This window comes from Miscanthus floridulus, chromosome 18, assembly GCF_019320115.1.
Source record: "Miscanthus floridulus cultivar M001 chromosome 18, ASM1932011v1, whole genome shotgun sequence".
Classification (NCBI taxonomy): domain Eukaryota; kingdom Viridiplantae; phylum Streptophyta; class Magnoliopsida; order Poales; family Poaceae; genus Miscanthus; species Miscanthus floridulus.
The window spans coordinates 38,863,476-38,871,621 of record NC_089597.1 but is presented as its reverse complement, the minus strand read 5'-3'; the positions used below and the strand labels follow the sequence as shown (position 1 = coordinate 38,871,621).

General features: G+C 41.4%; 1 pseudogene; it reads left to right on the top strand.

The window, feature by feature from the left end:
* The first annotated feature begins 746 nt into the window (after positions 1-746).
* LOC136523679 (cyclin-T1-3-like) lies at positions 747-4,480 on the top strand (annotated as a pseudogene).
* The last annotated feature ends 3,666 nt before the right edge of the window (positions 4,481-8,146 follow it).

Genomic DNA, 8,146 nt, shown 5'->3' with positions numbered 1-8,146 from the left:
GGGAGGAGGTGGAGGCTGAGGATGCTCAGGTTGCTCTGTGTTTGTCTTCCCCGGAGTAGGGATGTGAAGAGTGATCTTCTGCGAGCAGCAAGAAGGCAGAGGGGCACTTGGGGCATTAACAGCCTTAGGTCCTAGAGACCAATGAATAGGAGGAGGTTGAACGTTTCCATCATTACTGCACACAGTGCTCGATGGTTGCAAGCTAGGCTTAGCAGCCCACTTAAGCTTAAGGTGGGCTCTTGTTCTAAAGCAATTTCGAGCCCGATGACCATAAATGAAACAGTAAATACACCTGATATCACTTCAGCACTCCCGTATTAAATGATTCGAGCTTAAACAGCGAAAGCATAATCTGGTTGAAGGGTTGGGAGTGAAGTTATAACGTTCACCTTGGGGGAGCTGCACTTCATTATATTGCTTCGGCTGAAGAGAATTGGCAGCCAGAATATCATTGCAATTAATATCAAGATCTCTCTCGAGCCTTTTGAAAACCGTTTGAACTGGAACCACTGAGGAAGATACAGCACGATGAGCACCATTGAGTCTGTGAGAAGCAAGAACATCAGGACTGGCTTGCACAACTGAAGTTATTGGATCGACAGGAAAATTTTCAGTAGCCGAATGCTCCTCACGACCATCTTTAACAGTTTCAAAATCCCTGCATTGAACTTGGTTTGAACTGAGTCCAGCATGCTTCTCATAATACAAAGCAAAAGGAGAGGCTCCAATATGCATACGAGAGGGAGATGAAACCGGACAAAGAAGACTTCCAGACAAGTGACTCTTCACATCATGGAATTGTAGAAAATAGCCCATATAGAATCCCTTATGGAAGACATGCGGAAGGTGGCAAACTTGGTAATTTATGGTATTTTAGTAGAAAAGAAATAGAAGAAAACTCCGTTTCAAGGAAAGATGGCATTGATCTGAAGGAGTCTTATTTTCGCAAGGCATACTGCACTTTTCTGCAGGACTTTCGGATGAGGCTTCAAGTGTAAGTTTGCATTCTACCACAAACGTTTTACCATTACTTGTATTCCCTAGTGAGGGAGCACAGAAGTTTATTTAATCATGTAGCATCTGCCCTGTTTGCTGTAGTTTATGAATTCTTTAGATTATATGCTCTCTTGTTCTAATTGGTACCTTTATATATGTAACTTTTCCCTTCTGAAAACATTTTTTTAATTTAGGCCTCAAGTTACGATTGCTACAGCTATAGTGTTCTGTCATCGTTTTTTCCTTCGCCAACCTCATGCAAAAAATGACAGGCAGGTAAGTCGTACTGAAAATGACATGACCTTTTGTGGAACATTTTATTTCATCGCGTTTTGGTATTATTTGTGAAGTGATACTCAGCAATTATCATTCAAATAATTGTGCTTCACCTGTCAATCACTTTGTTTACATGGTAGTTTGTGCTACCATAGCATGTGGTAAGTTATCGTTGTGTTCTTTTTCTGTTACCCCTGTTTTTTGAAGATGCAATGTTTTTTCCCCACATGTAGGTCATACCTTTTATTCTTTACTTGCTAGTATAAAAGACAGGTGTTGGTAGTTGTGATGGTGGTATAGGTTACAACTTAAACCTTTGCAGATTTTCTATGGGCGGGCCTGGTACAAGCGGTAGAGTCTTACCGCATGTGACCAGAAGGTCCCAGGTTCGAGTCGTGGTCTTCTCGCATTGCACAGGCGAGGGAAAGGCTTGCCACTGACACTCTTCCCCAGACCCCGCACAGAGGGGGAGCTCTCTGCACTGGGTACGCCCTTTTGTTCTCTTTGTGCATATGCGTATTGCATGATACCCTGTGGAGGATAGATTACCAGCACACAGTAGTATCATTTTTAGGATATTCACCTATTTAAGATTTGTTGTAACGCACTGGCACCTGTTTCTTTTTCATGTGTTGTAAGGGCGCGTTTAGTTGCACCAACTTTGGAGGTGCAAACTTTGTACAGTAAAAGATTCCCCACTGTAGCATTTTGTTTGTATTTATGAATTATTGTCCAAACATTGATTAATTAGGCTCAAAAGATTCGTCTCGCAAAGTATAACCAAACTGTGCAATTAGTTTTTGATTTCGTCAACATTTAGTACTCCATGCATGTACCGCAAGTTTAATGTGACGGGGAATCTTCTTTTTGCATAGTGCCAAAGTTTGGATTTTGGGGTAACTAAACAAGGGCTAAGTTGTTTCCTCATATGCATAACAAAATTCAGTTGTTTGACAGTAATCCTTTTATATTTTGTAGTGTACAATCTCATGCCACAGTGCTTGCTTCTTGCTAGGGATAATGTTTTCCCATCAATTGTTAATTTAAACTTACAATATGTATGCTTTGTTATATCATGCAGACAATTGCAACAGTTTGTATGTTCTTGGCGGGAAAAGTTGAAGAAACCGTCAGACCTCTAAGGGATGTCGTACTCCTTTCCTATGAGATCATCAACAAAAAAGATCCTGCTGCGTTTCAGCGAATTAGGCAGAAGGTGAGATAGTTGAATTGATTGTGATGATTCATCTTGAGTATTTAGTTTTGGGTAATCAGTAATCTTATTTTTTTTCAGCCGGCAGTTTTTACCAGTGAACAGTTCCTCTTAAGCCACTACTCACCAATCATGATGTTTTTTCAATAAGATGGGACCAATCTGTTTAATGCAACTTCATTTCTTAATTACTTTGTCATAGATGGTAACTGTGGTTGCCTGTGCTTTGTTTTGTTCAGGAAGTGTATGAACAACAGAAGGAACTTATTTTACTTGGGGAACGTGTTGTTCTAACACTTGGTTTTGAATTGAACATCGACCATCGTTACAAGCCCTTGGTCGAAGCAATAGGTAGATTCAAGGTTGCTCAAAGTGCACTTGCTCAAGTTGCCTGGAACTTTGTCAATGATGGGTATGCTAAAATTACTCTTCTTGTTACAAAGAGTAATCCTCAAATATACCTATTTACGACGCCTTAAAAGGGGTGTACAGGCTCCGTACTTCACTTTGTCTACAATTTAAGCCCCACCAAATTGCGGCCGGTGCAATATTCATGGCTGCGAAATTTCTCAAAATCAAGCTTCCATCAGGTGGTGAGAAGGTCTGGTGGCAAGGGTTTGATGTTACCCCACGGCACTTGGAAGGTTAGTCTCGGAATGGAAATTCAGTAGGGCATACCTGCACTGCACTAAGATGGTATTCATTTTTCATGAGGGCTTATATTATGCAACACCTTTAGTTACAGCTGTTGCTGCTGCTTGTTAGCTATCTTGAGATCTCATAGATTGACACCCAAATATGGTGCTCAAAATGATTGTGGAGCTAGGTTAGGTTGAAGCATGTACCACATGGGGATCTCTTGACTTTTTTATCATATAATGGAATGCACATGGATTGCATGGCTACTACTAGTATCGAACCAGATATAATGTTGCTAGCAATTTTTTTTAGTACAACTGTCTTGTTAGACCTTGTCACTTGTTCAGATTTATTATAGCTAGTTTCTACCATCGATGCCTCTTTTGGTTCTTTATTTTTCTTCAATATATCTCATTTATGCTATTTTCGTTTCCTTTTGATTCTTCTAATGTTACTTTTGATGCTCATGATGTCAAGAAGACACGCTGACACTATGTATTTATGGTATTTATTTTTTCAGAGATTAGCAACCAAATTTTGAAGCTCTACAAGCAAAATATTGTTGAGCCACCACCATTGCAAGGAAACAGGGGCGGATCCAACGGTGGGGCGGGGGGCTCAAGCCCCCCTACCCATATCGGAATAGTGGAACCTCTTGTGGAGCCTCTATGAATTTTTAGGCAAAGTTGTATAGTGTAGGGGGGCTGAGACTTAAGATCGAGCAGCAGTGTTGTTCAGCCCCCCCTGAAATATTTCCTGGATCCGCCGCTGCAAGGATACTGACAGGAGCCCTGCTAGTGTTTCTAATCAACGTACTGCTGGAAAAGCTCCTACTGCCCATGAACCTCAAGCATCCAGACAATTGAGCCATGAAAACGTGCTAGGCCACCATGGCTATGACCATGCTCATCCTGAGAAGCAACACCCAAACCAGAGGACACCTCGGAATGAAGCAAGGGATAGCATTGTCAATAGCAACGATGGCCCCAAAATATCATCCTCAATGATGGACGCAATGAGGAAGATAGACAAGGATAAAGTGAAAGCAGCCCTGGAGAAGCGGAGGAAATCTAAAGGTGATGTTCCTAGAAAGGTTGACATCATGGATGATGATGATCTGATCGAGAGGGAGCTGGAACATGGTGTGGAGTTGGCTGCTGAAGGTGAGAAGATCAAGCAGGAGAGAAGGCAAAGCTGGCCCCATCCTGCACACAGGGAGGATTCACTAAAGGCTGCTCGCATGATTGAAAATACAGAGGAGGGCGAGCTGTCCACCGACAGGCAAGGGCACCGCTCCTAGACCGGAAATGGAACTACGATCGTGGTGAAAGGGACATTAAAAGGCTAAGGTCATGAAAGTTGGACTCCCTTTTGGCTAGTTGTTGGCAGAGGGTATTACATGTGGCTTAGGACTACATGATGTGGAACCTATTTTCATAGTTGGGGTATCAAATAAGCATCAAGCTCATTCAGTATGGTGGGTGCCTTGAAATGCAATACATGGTGTGTGAGAGATGGTTTACAAATGAAGCCACAGCCTACTGGTTAACGCTGCAAGGCCGAGCAGAGATGACATTCAGGTCATGGGTTCCGGCCTTGGGAGCTACAGAATTTTAGCCTGGACCAACTTGATTTGGGAATAAAAGGCATTGTTGTGGCCTACCCCAACTTTCTTGGGAATAAAAGGCATTTTGTGGACTACCCCAACTTGTTGATGTTTGAGAAATGGTTTCTCTGGGGTAGTTTGTAACATATGTTGACTCTTTTTAGAGTCATTTGGCAATACAATAGATGCGGCTTATTTATGGTAAAGAGGCTGCATAAGAGGGTCATCATTGCCTCACATATTGATTCGCAGGGTTTACTTACATCTGATTAGACTGCTAAGGTATTGGTCAGCTTTTAATATGTACGTTGCCCTTTTAATAAGCCCATGTTTTGGATACAAGGTTCTCTTCAGAGTTTACTTTTGGTTTTGTATGCATACATATGGTGAAAGGAAAAGTATATGCATAACTGAACAACTAAGTCACAAAAGGGAGTTGATGCATTGTTACTTTCATAACGATGCTTAATGATGTGTCACTCGGCAGTCGGCGATTGTATGAAAACTTTCACAACGGTGCTCAATTATGTGACAACATTTTGTCACTCGGGGGTAGGCACACATATGAAAGCTTCATGTATTGGACATTCTTATAAGGAGTTACACGGTCAAACAACTGACAGAAAAAGTCTATTTAATCTCACTCAATTTTTGTCAAATTCTGATTTGCCTCCCTAAAGTTTTGAAACGGTTTTGGCTAATGTTGTGCCACGTTAGTTGTTGCACTACATTAGCCACGAGGTGGTAAATTGGACTACGTTGATAGTCTAGAAGATCAATTAGACTTTATTAAAAAAAAATACAAAATATTTTTTCAAAAAACATAGACAATTTTCTTTTGTAAAAAATACTGCATCTATTCCTAAATAAATAGATTCCTATAGTAGTCTTAAGTCAAACTTTTCAAACTTTGACCAAATTTCTAGAAAACCCGTCAAGATTTATGACATCAAATTAGTATCATTAGATATACCATAGAATATATTTTCATAATATGTTCATTTTATATCATAGATGTTGTTACTCTTTCTAGTCAAACTTAGGATAGTTTGACTTGCACGGATTCTATGAATTAATTTATTTGGGGACGGATGGAGTATGCAATTATAAATCCTAAAGTCAGATATATTTAATCTTACAAAATTCTTTAAATAAATGTTGTAGCTCAAAAAAATTCTTTACATATGCTCTATATTATGATGTCTCCTTTTAATGTTTACTCCCTCCGTCCTCAAATATAAGGTATTGAAGCATTTAAAATTATCTCAATCATAAGGTATTCTAGGTGAATTAACTCTCCTAAAACACTAATCACATATGTACCTACCATCAGTGTCTATCTCTAGGTTGAAAATGTGATAAGAACAAGATCTCTACACTTAATGGAGGGTTACATGCGATATTTGTTTTACGTCATAATCTATCCTAAAATTCGTAAGATATCTTATATTTCAGGACGGAAGGAGGTTCTTAGTAGATGCTCACATTATCTATATAATCAATCTATGTTGGTTCCAACCATGTAGAGTTCAATTGACTTTGGTGACAACACATATGTCATAACCACCTCATATTCGATTTACTTCCCTCGTGACTTGACGTGGCACCACATATAGGATGGCTATCCTGGCGCGCGCCATGTCGGCTAAAATCGTCTAGGGAGAAATTTTGAATGGTTTCAAATTTTGAAGAAGGCCAAAAAACTAATTTTCTAATTAGAGGAGGCAAATATGACTTCGACTAAAGTTTTGCTTCATTAAATGTGTAAAGGCGGGCTTCTAGGCATCAATAATCCATAGTGCAATTAGCTTCCAAGGGGCAGGGCTCCGAATCCTCCCTCCGGTTTCAAATTCTCTTATGGAGCAGTTTTTTTGGTAGAGCTGGAACTATTTTGGAAAACGTCTAGCAAAAACGGCTCTAGCGGTAGTTTTGTAATAATTTATGTTTAGATTGTGAGTAGCCGGGAAAAGTCATTTTTTTCATGGCTCTGGTTTCACGGTACAAAAATAGCTCTGGCTCCTTGCAGAAAGTTATTTTTAAAATGACCGTTTGGCACGATACTACGATAATGACCACAAGAAGCCAGAGACTTGCATAGGCCCCTAATTTTAGGCCTAGTATCTGGAAGGAATTTCTTTTGGCAAAATTCATTGCAAGAGACTAGACTCATAGCAGTACATGCTACATCGACGAAGGAAAGTAGCCCAGCAACAAACCCAACTGCTCCTACGTCCTGTATACCAAACCAAGAGCAACCCTACTCGCCCCGTTCATGTTAGGTGACTGACCAACCGGAGATCGACATCTATTGTTAGCTTGTTTTCCCATGCTTTGGTCCTCAAATACTCCTGGATAAGAACCCCACCCACAAGCACCGAATGTTCACCTCATTGCCTTCAGATCACGGTCCAATTGATCTCATTGCACGTCACTTACCTGCAAACTTTCATGTCACATCTAGCATTACTACAAGCCTGCGAGGCCTCAAGCAAGTACACCCTGTTCCTGCTGGATCAGCTAGTGAGATTGATGCGCCTCAAAGACTTTGCAACCTCTCATCGGAACTCTTGGAGAGCTCATTGTCCACAGAGTGGGTGCCTGCCATTAACTTAACCCAAGCAGATGATGAACTATTAAAGCTGCCACTCACCAAACACGACACTGTTGTCAGGCCCAGGTACCCATCTGCCAAGATAATTAGCAATTTAGCATCCATTTCTTTAGACCTGACTAGCACCAAATAGTATGCAGGGCTAGTAAGACCAGGGGCGGATCTAAAGGGGGGGCTAGGGGGCTCCAGCCCCCCTACAGCTGGTGCATCAATGGAAATATGGGGAGGGTGATGGAGAAGAAGAGGTGGAGGAAAGAAGAAAAATGGAGAGAGAGAGGAAGAAGAAGACACCAGCCCCCCTTAAATCTTGTTCTACATCCGCCACTGAGGAAGACCACAAATAATGTTTGATGCCATCGTACAAGGATTGGCCTGCGCTCCTGCTAATTTTGTAAATAATCATCTGGCCTCAAACGACCTTGGAGATTTGGAGTTGGATGCTGTTAATCACCAATGAAATGAAATCCTTTCATGCATGGCCAGCAACAGCAGCAGATGGCGAGTCTGGTCTGGTGACAATGCCAAGCCACCAGCACAGTCACATTAATCTTTCTTCGCCGTCGTTGCAAGAATGGCGTCTGAGTCCGACGCGTGTCCGCCGTGAGAAAGATGTCGCAACTGAAAAAGGCGGCGAAAAGCTTTGCATTCCAAAAGGTATAAACTGGTAGAGTCATTTCTAAGCCATTTCGTGTCTGTCTGTGCAAGTGCATCCAAGATCATCGTCAGCACCTTCCTACTTGTTCCTACCCACAACCAACTGCAACGAAAGCCACCTCACCAACTCCCAGCTGCTGCGACGTACACG